General features: G+C 34.4%; 1 pseudogene; it reads right to left on the reverse strand.

The window, feature by feature from the left end:
- Nucleotides 1-1,822: 1,822 nt before the first annotated feature.
- The window catches only part of LOC106974836 (olfactory receptor 2L3-like), an 84,221-nt pseudogene continuing 67,653 nt past the window's right edge, over nt 1,823-18,390 (reverse strand).

An 18,390-nucleotide genomic window follows, 5' to 3' on the forward strand; every position in this document is an offset into this window, starting at 1 on the left:
AAAATTCAGTTACGTGATATGTGGTAAATCTTTCATCTTAAGCAAATGCTTCCTTTTAAAAAGTATTACTATATTATTGTAGTTTCTTGTGATGAGAATATTTTCCACTGTATATTTGAAGAAAAGCCATACTTTTGTCATTCCCAAATCAAGTTCTTAATCAAGTTCTTAATAGTCTATAAATCTCTAAAAGCTCACTTAGATTAAGTATAAAAATATACAAACTTATATGATACCTTCTGAAGTGCAGATCTTTTATTTTGGAAAAAAATAACTATTTCCCTTCAAATGCATCAGTCATCTATTACTATCATGCTTGGGGTAATACTTCTTATATGTTTATTCTAGCCTCCGTATTTACATCTGATTTCAGAAAATAAAGATTATAACTGAATTATCCCATAAACAAACACTGATGACCATTCATTGATAGCGTTCAGGAGTAGAGTTAAGCTGGATATAATGGTAGGACTTTTGTAGTCTAGTGACTAAACAGATATATCTATTTTAAAATGTGGTAGAGAAAGGCTAACTAAAATCAATCCCTCAATCCTGGTTTAGTAGAATTATGACAATGCTAAATGTATAATGAAATGTCCATAACAGAAATTATCATATAAAACAGTAATAATGGCTTGGCTTTTGGGAATGTAAAATTTGAATGTTTTGAGGAATGATTTGCAATTGGCTCAGATTGATTACTCATCACTTAATAGTGTGTAATTCCCATCAATATTTTTTATAAAATGGCTCTGATTCTTTAATTTGCCTCTCTCCAGTCATAATTATTTTTCCTGGGATAGACCTGTAATAAAATTGTTTTCTTTTGATTCATCTAGATACTTTCAGGCTCCCTCTCATAAAAGATATAAAATTTCCTCTCTAACGGTGTGAAGGCTTCTAATTCCATGCAGATTTTTATGCCTAGTCTCTACATCTATCACCTTCCCTGAAAATTGGGAAACAGAAAAACCAGTATTCACTATTTTAGAGTATATATATATATATATATATATATATATATATATATATATATGTATATATATATATATATATATATATATATATATATATATACATATAATCAGTAAAATCTTGGTTTGTGAGTACAATGTGTTCTGGAAACATGCTTATAATCCAAAGCACTTGTATATCACAGCGAATTTCAGGAACCATTGCCTCAGTTGTGATCATGCAACATTCAGAGTCATGTACTACTCGTATTGCAAGACATTGCTCATTTATCAAGTTAAAGTTTATTTGAAATCTTTGCTTCTCTTTGTTTATTCAAATATACATTTATTTAAAAACATTTATTTAAATAAACAGAACAGGTATTGCATTTATTGTACTTTTGTCCTTTGTCTTGTTTTCCCATTTTGGGGATGTATCTAAGCATTAAAACTATTATACTGAATAATTCCATTAAATTTGACTGTTTCCAGTATCATTTCTACATATCAGTAAAGCCTTATTGGGGGTTCTTGGATGGTGCAGTAGGTTAAGCATCTGACTTCAGCCCAGTCATGATCTCAAGGTTTATGGGTTTAAGCCCCACATTGGGCTCTGTGCTGACAGCTCAGAGACTGGAGCCTGCTTCAGATTCTGTGTCTCCCTCTCCATGCCCCTCCCCCACTCACACTCTGAGGGTCTCTTAAAAATAAATAAAACATTTAAAAAATTAGAAAAAAAACTTTATTGCCCACAAATTAGGATAAAATATATGGCCTTTATCTTTATTGAAAAAATTACCGCAAAGAAAACAAAAAGAGTGATCAGTAATATACAATTGTTTGGTCAAATCTCAATTATTTTAATCTTCTAGGTTATTTTAGTCCTTGTCTTCAATCCTGAAATAATATTGCCCTTAAGGTGTAAAAAAGGTGAAATTGGTCTTCTTATGAGACTGCAGGACTGAGAGTTTCCTCTATATTTTTGCAGAACAGATCCTCTCAATTACTCTTCCCATGGTCCCTATCACCTCTTTTTTTCTTTTTCAAGGCTGTAGATTGAGCATTTGGGTTGAACATTTGGGTAAGCATGGTGTAGAAGACAACAAGAACCTTGTTGTCTCTTGGAGATTGGAGAGATCTTGGGTATAGATAAGTGTAAACAAAAGGTGCATATTAGAAAGTCACCACAACGAAGTGGGTGCGGTGTGTCAAATAGGCCTTCTTCCTCCCTTCTGCTGAGTGCATGCTGTAGATGTCAAGGAGAATGTGGCCATAGGAACATGTAATGCCAATTAAAGGAAACACAATCAATAGTGTGGTGCTTCCAAACACTGTATTCTCAGGCTGAGATGCCCATGCAGGCCAGTACCATTGGCCGGGCTCATGCAGGCCAATATGTCCAGTACATCAAAGAAGAAATGGTTGCCAGTTCTGGATTGACAGTAAGGTAAATGGAGGGCATATACAGTGTGGGCACAACAGTTGATTGAGCCCATTATCCAGGATCCCATTATCATCAACACACAGACTCTTTTACTCATATGAACGGGATAGTGGAGAAGAAAGCAAATAGCCACCTAGTTATCATATGCCATAGTGGTCAATAGTAATCCTTTTGCACCTACTAAAGTCAAGATAAAGAAGCTCTGAATCCCTCACCCAATGAAAGAAATAGACTTGTTTTGAAAGAGATAATTGGACACCATCCTGGGGACAATGGTGGAGATGTAGTTCAGGTCCACGAGGGAGAACTAAGTACAAAATGCATGCATGCATGGAGATAGGTGTCCAGGAGGATGAGGATGATCATGGACAGGTTGTCAAAAAGAGAAAATAAGAGAATGAGAAAAATTAGAATGAATAACTGTTCAATTCTTCCTATATTACTATAATTTATCTCAAGAATATTTTAAGATCTCTTGTTTAGGTGATAGTGAGAATTATCAAATAAACTAACACCATGTTTTATAGTACCATTATATATTATATATGTAACCAATAAATTCTAATGATGGAACAATGCATGTCCCCAAACATAAAACATAACTATGTTGAATGGGGAGAGAGGGAAAGAGGAAAAAGTCGGTGATGTAGTGAGGGGCAACATTCCATCCACAGTGGCCTAAGGTACAAATTATGGTCTCATATTTGGATTTATGAGTCAACCATTAGAAGATAAGCATATTGTTTACAATATCAAGAAAGTACTGGGAAAAATTATGAAATAATTTGAAGTATTTTCCTTAGGGGTCTGGAGGTGTGGGTTATGGGAATACCAGTTTACCCTGTAGTTGGTTGATGCCCTGTCAATGCATTATTTGAATAAAATATGGAAGTTATATAAAAAGTCTTTCCATTAATAAATTGCATGTACTCAGATTATTGGATATGTCAATGCCCAAATCCACTGTGAAAAAACCTACAGCATTTCCCTGGGTCTATTAGGAGCAATTAATTTTCAATTGTTGTGCAATAATTGTCAACATTCAGAGGAAAAATTGAGAGTGCTAGTTTTGTTTATAAGTTGTCATTTGGATGAGCATAAAATCAGCATATTAGACTAGTATCATAAAGTAATTTACATTATTAGTTTCAGTTATTGACAAGATTAAAAATGTAATATCTGTAATTACCAAGGAAATTAAAATTGCTAGTACTTATATCATTTTGATTATTTTTTTAATTTGTTTATTTAAATTCATGTTAATTGATATACAGTGTAGTATTGGTTTCAGGAGTTGAATGTAGTGATTCATAATTTCCATATAACACCCAGTGCTCATCCCAAAAAGTGCCCTCCCTAATGCCCATCACCCATTTACCATATATACCACTGACCTCCCTCCAGCAACTCTCAGGTTGTTCTCTGTATTTGAGTTTTTTATGGTTTGTCTCCTTATTTGTTTTTATCGTATTTCTCCTTCCCTTCCCCTATGTTCATCTGTTTTGTTTCTTAAATCCCACCTATGTGTGAAATCATAGGATATTATGTCTTTCTCTGACTGACTTACTTTGCTTAGCATATTACACTCTAGTTCCATCCACATTGTTACAAATGGCAAGATGTCATTCTTTTTGATCACCAAGTAGTACTCCATTGTACGTATATACCACTATACTTTATCCATTCATCAGTTACTGGATGGCTCTTTCCAGTGGGCTCTTTCCATTTGGGCTCTTTTGACAATATGCCTATTGTTGATAGTGATGCTATAAACAATGGGGTGAGTGTGCCCCTTCGAATCAGCATTTCTGTATCCCTTGGATAAATACCTAGTAGTGAAATTCCTGAATCATAGGGTAGTTCTATTTTTAATTTTTTGAGGAACCTCCATACTGTTTACCAGAGTGGATGCACCAGTTGACATTCCCAATAACAGTGCAAAGGGTTCCTCTTTCTCCACTTCTTTGCCAACATCTGTTGTTTCCTGAGTTGTTAATTTTAGCCGTTACGACAGGTATGATGTGGTATATCATTGTAGTTTTGATTTCTATTTTCTTGAATTTGAGCTGATGTTGAGTATCTTCTCATGTGTTTGTTAGTCATCTGGATGTCTTCTTTGGAAAAGTGTTTATTCAAGTCTTCTGCCTATTTCTTCACTGGATTATTTGTTTTTTGGGTATTGAGTTTGATAAGTTATTGATAGATTTTGGATACTAATCCTTTATCTGATATGTCGTTTGCAAATATCCTCTGTCATTCCATTGGTTACCTTAATTTTATTGATTGTTTCATTCACTTTGCATAAGCCTTTTTATCTTAATGATGTCACAATATTTCATTTTGCTTTTACTTCCCTTGCCTACAGAAATGTGGCTAGTAAGAGGTTGCAGCAGCCAAGGTCAAAGAAGTTGCTATCTGCTTTATCTTCTAGAATTTTGATGGTTTCCTGTCTCACGTTTAGATCTTTCATCCATTTTGAATTTCTTTTTGTGTATGGTGTAAGAGAGTAGTCCAGTTTCTTTCTTCTATCTGTCGTTGTCCAGTTTATTCGTGTATGGAAATGCAACTAATTTCTGTATTTAATTTTATACCCTGTGACTTTGCTGAAATCAAAATCAGTTCTAGCAGTTTTTTTGTTTTTTTTTTTTGGTGGAGTGTTTCAAATTTTCCATGTAGATTACCATGCCATCTGTGAAGATTTAATGTTTTATCTCTTCTTTGCTAATTTGTGTACATTTTATTTCTTTTTGTTGTCTGATTGCAAAGGCTAGAACTTCCAGGACTATGTTGAACAACAGTGGTGTGAGTGGACATCCCTTGTGCTCCTGACATTACAGAGACAGCTGTCAATTTTTCCCCATTGAAGATGATATTAGCTGTGGGCCTTTATTCTATGGCTTTTATGATGCTGAGGTATGTTTCTCCAATCCCAAATGTCTTAAGGTTTTTTATCAAGAAATAGTGCTGTATTTTGTCAAATGCCTTGTATGCACCTGTTGTAAGGATCATATGGTTCTTATCCTTTCTTTTATTATTGATTGATTGATTGATTTTCTATTATTGAACCAGCCCTGCAGCCTAGGAATAAATCCCACTTGATCATGGTGAATAATTCTTTGGATGTACTGTTGAATTTGATTTTCTAGTATTTGTTAGGAATTTGTGAATCCAGGGACATCAGGAATACCTGTCTGGTGTCTTTATTGGGTTTTGGAATCAAGATAAGTCCCTCTTCATAGAATGATTTTGGAAGTTTTCCTTCTCTATTTTTTGGAATAGTTTGAGAATAATAGACATGAAGTCTTCTTTAATGTCTGGTAGAATTCCCCCAGAAAGCCATCTGGTCCAGGACTCTAGTTTAGAGATTTATTATTACTGATTAAATTTCTTTCCTGGTTATGGGACTGTTCCAATTTTCTACTTCTTCCTGTTTGAATTTTGGTTTTGTGTGAGCTTCTAGGAATTTGTCCATTTTTTCCAGGTTGTCCAGTGGGTTGGCATATAATTTTTCATAATATAATTTCTCTTATAATTGTTTGTATTTCTGTGGTGTTTATCTCTACTCTTTCATTTGTGATTTTATTTATTTGGGTCCTCTCTCTTTTCTTTTTGAGATGTCTGGCTAGGGGTTTATCAACCTTTGTATTCTTTCAAAAACCCATGTTTTGTTTCATTGATCCTACTTTTTTTTGTGTATATATATATATATATATATATATATATATATATAATTTATTTCATTTCTAATCTTTATTGTTTCATTTTTGCTGGCTTTGTGCTTTATTGTCTGCTCCTTTTGTAGCCCCTTTAAGTGTAAGTTTAGGTTTTGTTTCAGACCTTTCTGCCTTCTTGAGATAGGCCTGAATTGAGTTGCAATGTAATTTCTTCCAGGACTGTTTTTGCTGCATCCCAAAGGTTTTGGACTGTCGTGTTTTCATCTACATTTGCTTCTTTGTATTTTATCTTTATTTCTTATTTACTTTGTTTGTTAAACCATTAATTCTTTAGTGGGATGTTCTTTAACCTCACTGTATTTGAGCCCTTTCCATTTTTTTTCCTGGTTTATTTCTAGTTTCATAAATTTGTAATCTGAAATTTTTCATGGTATGATCTCTATTTTCATATATTGAGGGCTAATTTCTGACCTAGTATGCAATCTATTCTGGAGAATGTTCTATTTTCCCTTTAAAGGAATGTTTATTCTGCAGCTTTGGGATGAAATGTTCTAAAAAATAAGTTAAGTCCATCAGGTACAGTGTGTTATTCAAAGCCATTTTTTCCATTGTTTCTTTGTTGATTTTCTGCTTAGATGATCTGTCCATTGTTGTATGTGGGGCATTAAAATCTTGTACTCCTATGCCCATGAATTTCTTTATGCTTGTGCTTGGTCGATTTGTATATTTTAGTTCTCCAAGTTGAGGCATAAATATTTACAGTTGTTAGATCTTTTTGATAAATAGACTACTTAATTACGATATAATGCCCCTCATTATCTCGTTACAGTCTTTGTTTTATTTTTTTAAGTTCATTTATTTTAAGAGAAACAAAAATAGTGAGAGTGGGGGAGGGACATAAAGAGAGAGAAAGTTAGAATCACAAGCAGGCTGCACACTGCCAGTGCAAGAAGCCACAAACCATGACCTAAGCCAAAATCAAGAGCTGGACACCTAACCAAATGAGCCACCCAGGTGGCTCTACAGTCTTTGTTTTAAAATATACTTTGTCTGATATAAGTATAGATGCCCCAGCTTTCTTTTGATGCTCACTATCATGACAGATGTTTCTCCATCCCCTCACTTTCAATCTGAAGATGTCTGTAAGCCTATATTGAGTCTCTTATAGGTATCTTGCAGATGGATCTTTTCCATTCTGATACCCTATGTCTTTGGATTGGAGCATTTAGACCATTTACATTCAGAGTGATTACTGAAAGGTATGAATTTAGTGTCACTGTGTTACCTGTAGAGTTGGTGGTTTTGGTAATATTCTCTGATCCTTAGTAATCTTTGTTGCTTTGGGTTTTTGTTTTTGTTTTTTCCCCCACTGGAGGGTCCCCATTAAAATTTCTTGCAAAGCTGGTTTAGTGGTCATTAACTCCTTTAGATTTTGTTTTTCTGGGAAAGTCTTTGTTTCTCCTATTCTGAATGACAACCTTGCTGGATAAGGAATTCTTAGTTGCACATTGCTGCACATTAGCTGCACATTAGCTGTTCAGCACGTTGAATATGTCCTGCTACTCTTTTCTGACCTGACAAGTTTCAGAACTTGTCTACCCTCACCCTTATATGTGTAACCTTGCAGGTTAAGGACATTTTGTCCCCAGATGCTTTCAGAATTCTCTCTTTATGTTTGTATTTTGAAAATTTCCTTATGACATGTCACTATGCACTCTGAGGCCAGCCTCCCAGGAGTACACACCACAGCTCTGATATAGAGAAGGTTGCAGAGTTCCAAAATCTCAGCGTTCAAGCTCCAAACAGCATTTGAAAAAACAAAACAAAACTGGAACACTCAGTACTCCTCACTCCCCAGTCCATGGTCCAGAAAGGATTTCCTCTTGTGCTAACAATGCAACATAATTGCAACCCCTCTCTCTTTCTCCCTCTTTTGTCTCTCTACAGAAAGGGTTCCTTCCTCTCTGCAGTGCTACCATTTTTTTTCTCTCCTGGAATTCACATCTACACACCTTGCACTGCCAAGCTGTTTCCCCCTGTCAGACTCTAAGTCTAGAGTTCTTTCTTGTCTAGCAAGAGAGCGGGACGCAGGATTAAAATGCAAGAGATGACTAATGTCTGGGAAAAGACAAGAACACCAAATAAGGGTCTTTGCCCCATTTTTATTAGGAGCAGAAGTCTTACAAACATGGTGATGGACTTATACAAAGACACAATGAATCTGTGAACATTAACTCACGGACATGAGGGAAAGGGGATCTTGAAGATATTCAGGGTTAGGGTTTTGGGTTAATACAAAAAAAATCCTGCTGCCATGCAACTGGGCAGAAGGTTGTTTACAGGGGACATGAGGCACCACCTCTGTTTATCTTAGCTAGCCTAAGGAATAAGACAGATAGGACACTTGATCTCAGGGTTAACAAGGCACCTTTGTCGTGTTAATCATCTTCTCTCTGGGCAGCTTCACCAGCAGTGCAGTGCAGCCGTCTATAGCTCAGGCTACCTGCTTACCTAACTTGGTCCTCCCTTCCTGAGAAAGTAGCTTTCTGCTATAGTACTAAATGGTGGGGGGCACTTCCTCCCTGAATTCCTAATCTTGTTTATTTCATATACCTATATTCTATATTGGGGCTTCTGCCCTCCCTTCTCTATACTTATTTACCTAACCTTGTTTATCCAAACTTGGGTGTGAGCATCCCACCCATTGCAATTCTTTATGCCTTGTTAACCCATTGGTGTAAGCCCAGGAAATTTCTAAGCTTATTCCCCACACTTCTCCATTGTGTAGTCTTGGCTCCTATGCTAGACAATTGACAATATATGTAGGGTTTTATTTCTGGACTATTCTGCTCTATTGTTCTGTGTCACTTCATGCCAATACCATAACTCTTTTGATTACTGTAACTTTATAATATAGTTTGAAAGCAAGGGTTGTTATGACTTCAATGTTGTTCTGTTTTCTCAAGATTATTTTGCCTATAAGGAATTTTTTGTGGTTTCCTAATTTTAAAATTATCTGTTCTAATTCTGTGAAAAATGACATTGGAAGTTTTATAGGGATTTATTTGAGTCCATACATTGCTTTGGGTAATATGGATATTTTAACAACATTAATTCCTCCAATTCATGAGCATGAAATATGTTTTCATTTATTTGCATTTTCTTGAATTTATTTTACCACTGTCTCATAGTTTTCACTGCACATGTCTTTCATTTCCTTGGTTAAATTCATTATTAGGTTTTTTTTTCTTCTTTTTGAAAAAATTTAAAAATATTCTTTTTGACAGTCTGTAGTTAGTGCATTAAATGAAACTAATTTTTGTACATTGATTTTGGTAACTTTAACTTTATTATATCTAAGTTTTTTTTTTTAGAGTCTTTAGGATCTTCTATATATAAAATTATATCATCTATAAATAGTGACAATTTTATTTCTTTCCTTCCAATTTGGATGTCTTTTATTTATTCTTATCTAATTACTCTGGCTAGGTCTTCTAATACTATGTTGAATAAAACTGGTAAGATTGGCCATCTTTGTTTTGTTCCTGAACTTAAAGGAAAAACTTTCAGCTTTTTGTTGGGTATGATGTTAGACGTGGGCTTATCATATATGGTATTTCTAATATTGAGGTATGTTACATGTATATCCACTTTGTTAAGAGTTTTTTATCATATATATATGTATATGTATATATATATATAACATATATATTGTTATCATATATTTTATCATATATATGTATATATGTATATATATGTATATGTATATATATATGTATATATGTGTGTGTGTGTATGTGTGTGTGTTAATTTGTTTTTTACTTCTTTCTTGTCATCTACTAAGATAACCATATACATTTTATTCTTCATTTTGTTAATGTGGTGTATCATGCTGATTGATTTACAAATGTTGAAACATCCTACGTTCCTGTAATCAATGCCACTTGGTCATGGTGTATGAATATTTTAAGGTATTGTTGAATTCAGTTTGCTAATATTTTGTTGATGATATTTTGTACCTATATTCATCAGAGATATTGATCCCTAATTTTCTTTTCCTATGACATCCTCGTGTGTGTGTGTGGGTGTGTGTGTGTGTGTTTTAACAAGGTAATACAGTCTTACATAAGATGGGTTTGGAAATATTTTTCCTTTTTCAATTTTTGGAAGAGTGTGAAAGGGATTAGTATTTAACCTTTAAATGTTTGGTAGAATTCACCAGTGAAGATTGCTGGTCCTAGGCATTTGTTTTCTGAGGTTTACATTAAAAAAAATTATTACTGATTTAATCTCCTTCCTAGTGATCAGTAGATTCAGATTTTCTACTTTTTCATGGTTCAGCTTTGGAAGATTCCATGCTTTTAAAATATATCAATTTCTTTTAGATTGATAAATGTGTTGATGTATAATTATTTATACTAATATTTTATAAAATTTTGTATGTCTTTGTTATCAGTTGCAAATTTTCCTCTTCTCATTTCTACTTATTACAACCCTCTCTCTTTCTATCTTAGTGAGTCTAACTAAAGGTTTGTCAATTTTGTTTATCCTTCCAAAGAACAGCTCTTGGTTTCATTGCTCTTTGAAACTTTTCTTTTTTTACTCTTTATTTTATTTACTTCTCTGATCTTTGTTATTCCCTTCCTTCTCCTCATTTAGGCTTTGTTTGTTCTACTCTTTCTAGTTACTTTGGATGCAAAGTTTGATTGTTTATTTCAGTTTTTTCATGTTTCTTGAGGTAGGCCTGTATCTCTATAAATTTCTCCCATAGAATTGATTTTGTTACATTCTATAGATTTTGATATGTTTTATTTTATTTTCATTTGTTTCAAAGTAAAGTTTGATTTCTTCTGTGATTTATTTGTTGTCTCATTGTTCTGTGGCATGATTTCCAATCTCCACATATTTGTGTTTTTCAACTTTTCATCTTGTGATTGCTTTCTATTTTCAAATCATTCTGGTAGAAAAAAATATTTCAATAACCTTAAATCTATTGAGGCTTATTTTTTGGCCAAATATAATGTATACTGGAGAATGATTCATGTGCACTTGAAAAGAATATGTATCAAGTTTTTGGGGAGGGAATGTTCTGTGTATATTTATTAAGTCCATCTGCTTTAATGTATTTCCTATGGTCACTTTGTATTTAATTTCTGTCTGGATGGTTGATTAATGGAAGTAAGTGGGGTATTAAATTCCCTGCTATTTGTTGTATTTTTCTCATTAAGCTTCTTAATATTTGCCTTATATATTTAAGTGTTCCTATGTTGGGTGCAGAAAATTTAGAAATATTAAATATTTTTGTTGGATTGACCTCTTTTTCAGTGTGTAGGGAACATCTTTGTTATTGTAATCTTTGTTTAAGGTCTGTGATGTCTAAAAAATAAATAAGTAAAATCTATGTGGTCTGATATAAATATAGGTACCCAGGATTTTTGGTTTTTCATTTGCATGAAACTTTTTAGCTATCCCTTCACTTTCAGCATATATATATATATATATATATATATATATATATTCTTTTCAGAAATATAAAAGTGAAAGAAGTCACCACCGCCAAACTGGTCAAAAAAGAAATGTTAAAGGTATTTCTTTAAAGTGAAAAGAAAAGTACTAGTTAGTAGGAATAAAGTATATGAGAGTAACATTTCACTTGTAAAACTACATACATAGTAAATGTAGTGGGTCAATTACTTATAAAGCTAGTTTAAAAGTTTAAAGGCAAAGTAATAAAAATAACTTTAACTGCAAAAATTAGCTAAGGAATACACAAAATAAAGAGATGTAAAATATGATGGCCAAATTAAATATTGACAAGGAAAAATGTTCAGTTTTAGGGACACCTGGGTGCCTCAGTCAGTTGGGCATCCACCTTTTGGGTTTGGCTCAGGTCATGATCTCACAAGTTCATCGGATCAAGCCCCATGATAGATTCAGTGCTGACACTGTGGAACTTGCTTGGGATTCTCTCTCTCCCTCTCTATCTTTCCCTACCCACTCATTCTCTGTATCTGTCTAAAAATAAATAAACATTTTAAAGATGTTAAGTTTTAGAATGAACTCACACTTATCTTGCTATCAACTTAAATTAGGGTTTTATATGTGAGCCTCATTATGGCCACAAAGAAAATTCCTATTGTAGATACACAAAAACCTATGCATCACATTAGAGAAAGCCATCAAACCGAAAGAGAGGAAAACTAGACAAGAAGAAAGGAAAATAGAGGAACTAAAAACAGTCAGAAAATTGTTTGTAATTCATAAAATGACAATAGTTACACAAATATCAATAATTACTTTAAATGTAAATGAACTAAATTCTCTAATCAAAAGACACCAAATGGCTAAATAGGTATGCTGCCCAAAGCAACTCACTAATATTTAAGGATCTTAATGAAGCCTTCAGTTTTACTGAATTGATTTATTTGATATAAGATTTTTTTTGGTTGAATCTTTAGGATTTCTGTGTATAAGATTATGCCATCTAAAACACAGAAAATTTTACTTCCTTTATGATTTAGATGCCTTTCTTATTTTTTTTCTGACCAGATTGCTTTGGCTAGGATAAGAATAAGAATGATAAACTGTTGAATAAGAATAATAAACAGTATTATATCGAGAATTTTTGCATTTATATGATGTTTTTAAATGATTCTGTTCAAATCCCAGTTAGTTAAAATATAGTGTAATATTACTGTCAGGTGTACAATCAACATTGAATCAATACTGAGTCAGCACTTCCATTCAACATCCTGTGCTAATCACAGCAATTGCTCTCCTTAATCTCCATCATCTAGTTAATAGACACCCCCAACCACCAACTCCTCTTTGGTAGCCATCAGTTTTTTCTCTAAAGTTAAGAGACTGTTTCTTGGTTTTCCTCTCTCCATATATTTTGCCATATTATCATTAGTTTTGCTTCTTAAGTTACATAGATAAATGAAATGATCTGGTATTTCTGTTTCTCAGATTGACTTATTTTTGTAGACTCTGGGTCTGGAGTTCTTTCTTGTCCAGCAAGAAAGCAGGATGCAAGATTAAAAATACAAGAGATGGTTAATGTCTGGGAGAAGACAAGAACCCTGATTAAGGGTTCTTCCTACGTTTTTATTAGGATCAGAAAGCGTAAAAACATGATGATGGACGTGCACAAAGATATAATGAAACTTTGAACATTAACTCATGGGCATGAGGGAAAGGGGGTTTTGAAAGTATGCGGTGTTAGAGGTTTGGGTTAATACAAACAAAACCCTGGCCCTGGGCAGAAGATTGTTTACAGCAGATGTGAGGAACCACCTCTGTTTACCTAAACTGGTCTAGTGGGCAAGAAAGACAGAGCATGTTACCTCAGGGTCAACAAGGCACCTTTCTTTTACTGATTAGCTCTGCTCTGGACAACTTTAAACCACAGCGGTCTATAGCCTTATTTACCTGTTTACCTAATTTGGTCCTTCTTTCCTGTGAAAGCAGTTTTCTGGTATAGTACTAAGTTGGGGGACGTTTCCACCCTGAATACCTAATCTTGTTTACCTCATATACCTTTGTCCTATACTGTAGTTTTTGCCCCACCCTATCTATACTGGGGCTTCTGCCCCACCTTACCTATATGTATTTACCTAATCTTGTTTACCCAAACTTGAGTGAGAATATCCTATGACTTTTTAATTCTTTATGCCTTGTTAGCCCATCAGGGCAGGCTCAGGGAATTTCTAAGCTTATTCCCCACAACTTATTTCACTTAGCATAATACTCTCTAGCTCCACCTTTGTCATTGCAAATGACAAGATTTCATTCCTTTCATGGCTGAGTAATATTCCAATGTATAGACATAAATAACATTTATTTATTCATTCATCAGTTGATGGACATTTGGACTGTTTGCATCATTTTGCTCTTGTAGATAACACAGCTATAAACATTGGGATGTGTGTACCTCCTTTGAATTACTAGTTTTATATTATTTGGGTAAATTCTTAGTAGTGTCATTGCTGTATGGTAGGGTAGTAGTGATTTAACTTTCTGAAGAAACCCCATAATGATTTCCAGAGTGGCTGCACAAGTTTGCATTCCCACCAATAGTTCAAGAGGGTTTCCTTCTGTCCACATCCTCACAATCACCTGTTATTTCTCTGATTTTAGCTATTCTAACAGGTGCGAGGTGATATTTCATTGGAGTTTTTATTTGAATTTCCCTGATGATGAATTATGTTGAGCATCTTTTCATGCATCAGTTGGCCATCTGTATGTCTTCTTTGGAAAAATGTCTATTCGTGACTTCTGCCCATGTATTAACTAGAATATTTGGTTTTTCTGGATGTTGAATTGTATAATTTATTCATATATTTTATTGGATATATCATTCAGAAACATCTCCTCCCACTCTGTTGCCTCTTAGTTTTGCTGACTGTTTCTTTTGCTGTGCAGAAGCTTTATATTTTGATATCCCAATAGTTTATTGTTTGCTTTGCTTCCCTTTCCTCAGGAGACATGTCTAGAAAAAACTTGCTCCAGCTGATGTCATAAGAGCTATTGCCTATGTTCTCTTCAAGTATTTTAATGGTTTCAGGTCTCATATTTAGATCTGTAACCAATTTTGAATTTATTTTGTGTTTGGTGTAAGAATGTGGTCCAGTTTCTTTTACATGAAGCTGTCCAGTTTTCCCAACACCATTCATTGAAGAGACTATCTTTTTCACACTGACAATTCTTTCCTGCTTTATCAAAGTTTAATTCACCATGTAGTTGTGTATTAATTTCTGGGTTTTCCATTCTGCTTCATTGATCCGTGTGTCTATATTTGTGACAGTACCATAGTGCTTTGACCACTACAGCTTTGAAAGAAAGGGTAATATTCATATGATCATTTCAATAGACACAGAAAAAGTATTTATTATGAACATCCATTCATAATAAAAAATCTCAACACAGTAGATTTAGAGGGAACACATCTCAACATGATAAAAATCATATATAAAAAACAAAAGTAAAGTTAATATCATCATCAATAGGGACAAACTGAGAGCTTTTCCTATATGACCAGGAAAGGGACAGGGATATTCACTTTGACCACTGTTATTAAACATATTACTGGAAATCTTAGCCACATCAATCAAACGACACAAAGAAATAAAAGACATCCAAGTTGGCATGGAAGCAGTCGACTTTAACTCTTTGCAAATCACATGATATTCTATATAGGAAACCAGAAAGATTCCACCAAAAACCTGCTAGAACTGGTAAATAAATTTAGCAATGTCACAGGATACACAAAGCACAGGGGCCCCTGGGTGGCTCAGTCGGCTGAATGACTGACTTCATCTCATGGCATGATCTTGTGGTTCATGAGTTCAAGCCCCACATCAGGCTCACTGCTGTCAGTTTCTCCACTCAGAGCCCCCTTTTATCCTCTGTCCCTCTTTCTTCCCCTTCTCCAAATAAATACATATAAAAAAAACAATTAAACACAGAATGTTATTTCATTTTTAAACACCAATAATGACAGAACATAAAGAGAAATGAGAAAACCAATCCCATTTACAACTACAAAAAAACAGTAAGATACCTATAAATAAACTTATCTAAATATGTGAAAAAACTATCCTTTGAAAATTGTAAAACACTGATGAAACAAATTAAAAATGACACACACACAAATTTCAAGATATGCCATCCTCATGGATTGCATGCACAAATATTGTTAAAATGTCTATACTACCCAAAAAAATCTACACATTTAATGCAATCTATATAAAAATAACAACAATTTTCACAGAGTTAGAACAAACAATACTAAAATTTGTATGGAACCACAAAAGACCCTGAAAAGCCAAACAACCTTGAAAAAGCAAAGCAAAGCTGGGGTCATAAGAATTATGGACTTAAAGTTTTATTATATAGCTGTAGTGATCAAAACAGTATGATAATTGCATTTATATTCATCAATGATATTTGTACTTGCTTTTATTGTTTTTCAATGTCCTTATACGACTTAGTGCCAGAGGAATACTGGCCTCATAAAAATAGGTTTTGTGATTTCCCCTTTTCTGCAATTTTTGAGAAAAGTTTGAGAAAGAGCAATGTTAATTCTATTATTATTTACTTGTGGGTTTTTTTGTTTTCTGGTTTTTTTTTTAGAATTCAAAAATGATATCATCTGCTCCAGGCCTTTGTTGTGTTGTTTCTTTAGATGTTAGGTAAAATATTCTATCTTTTTGCTCATTATTAGTCTGCTCAGAAATTTGATTATTGTATGATTCAGTTTTGGTATGTGTATATACCTAGGAATTTATCTATTTATTCTACGATATCTGTTTTTTGTCATGTAAATAAATTGTTAATAGTAGTCTTTTATAATCTCTTGTATTTCTCTGGTATCAAATATAATATTCCTTCTTTTGTTTATAATTTATCTGTTTACTGAATCTCTTTTTTTCTTGATCAATCAAGCTAGATCTCTTCAGTTAAGATGGTAGAGGAGTAGGACAACCCTAAGCTTGCCTAGCATTTTGAACACAAATGGATACATATCAAATGATTCTGAATACACAAGAAGTCTCTCTGAGTACTGAGAGAAAAAATTACACATCTAGAGGCAGACAAAAGGCCACATCATGGAAGGTAGGAAGTGTGGAGTTGTTTTGGGGGAGAAAAGAACTACAGGTGCTGCCAAGAGGAGTAATACTTGATCATGAAGAAAGAAGAATATGAGAGAGAGAGAGAGAGAGAGAGAGAGAATTATGCTGGGGCTCACACAAGAAAACACTTTCCTCAAAATGCCTGAATGGCTCAGGCTATTGAGTGTCACACTCTTGATTTTGGTTCAGGACATGATCCCAGGTTCATGGGATTAAGCCCTGTGTTGGGCTCTGTGCTGAGCATAGAGGCTGCTTAAGTTTCTCTCTCCCTCTGCCCCTCTCCCCCACTCACTCATGCTCTATCTCTCTCTCAAATTAAAAAAGAAAGAAGAAAGAAAGGAAAAGAGAAGGGTAGAAAGGAAGAAAGAAAATTTCCCTAAAACCATTAACTGAGAAAAAGAGGGGGACTGAATACTGTAAATTTTTTTATGCAGTAGAGTTCAATGTCTGAAATTTTAGGAGTCTGCGTCATCACCAGGGCCATGCCTAGCAGCTTAGTGGTACTTCTTTGGGGAAGGAGGTCAGAGGCCCAGGATGAGACAGCATTGGCTCAGGATCTTCTAGATTACATGTTGATAAATGTTTCCCATTCCTGGAGTGCATTTAAGACTCATGGCTTGGCATCTCTGGGGACAAAAGTGTCGGTGGTCTCCAACATGTTGCCTGGTTCACCAACATAGTACAGAGATAACTATTGAGGGCTGTAAACCTTGGTGCCAGCTTTTTGCTATGCTTTACCACAAACTCTTAACTTGTGCATGGTTGGATGACCATCTTCTGGGACAAACTGACACCTGACACAGCATGGTGAGACCCTCCTCCAGAGGATCAGAGTGGGTCTGAGCTGTGCCAGGTTCCTAAAATTTATGGTTTTTAAAAACACAGCTATATCCCTGAGATTAAAAAAAGGAGTACTGTGCTGCCTGGCATCCAGAAACCTCAGACATAGACAGGGTGGAGGCAGGAATCTGACAGAAGCTGGGAAAACAAGAGGAGGGAGTGTTTGCTCTTCTGTGAAGTCTTACTAAAGAAGGAGGGTGTAAAATATCTGCTCTGGGGATGAGAGACTGACGCAATGTCATTACCTTCCACACACCAGGACTGACCAACTTCCATGAGCAATAGATTGCACACTAGTGGAGGCTAGAGCTGTTTACAACAATCACCAAACCCTGACATCTTGCAGGTGTATCTTTATTATGCCAAGTTTACCTGAGAATCAGTGCAACAGGCACCTCACCCAGAAGACCAACACAAGCCCTTCAACTCACAAAGTTCACTGATCATAGAGTGCTGCAGTTTCAGCTCTAGGCAGAACTGGATCTAGCTTCATGTGGGTTTTTTGTTTGTTTCTATGTTTGTTTGCTTTTTATTTTGTTTTGTTTTGTTAGCTTCTGGTTTTCTTGTTGTTGTGGTTGTTGTTGTTTTCCTTTTCTTGGATACAGAAAGAGCAAATTTATTTTATTATTTTATTTATTTTATTTTATTTTTGTTTTATTTATCTTTTCTCTTCTTTTTTTCCAACAAGCTTCTTTTAACACCAGACTGAATCAAAACTAGGATCTATCTTCCTTTATTTGATGTTTTTAATTGTTTAAAAATTTGTAAATATTATGTTATTTTCTTCCTCCTAAAAGAAGAGAAAGAGGGATTAACTCCACAAAAAAAAAGAAATTAGGAATAAA

The sequence above is a fragment of the Acinonyx jubatus genome, chromosome A1 (genome assembly GCF_027475565.1).
Source record: "Acinonyx jubatus isolate Ajub_Pintada_27869175 chromosome A1, VMU_Ajub_asm_v1.0, whole genome shotgun sequence".
Lineage (NCBI taxonomy): Eukaryota > Metazoa > Chordata > Mammalia > Carnivora > Felidae > Acinonyx > Acinonyx jubatus.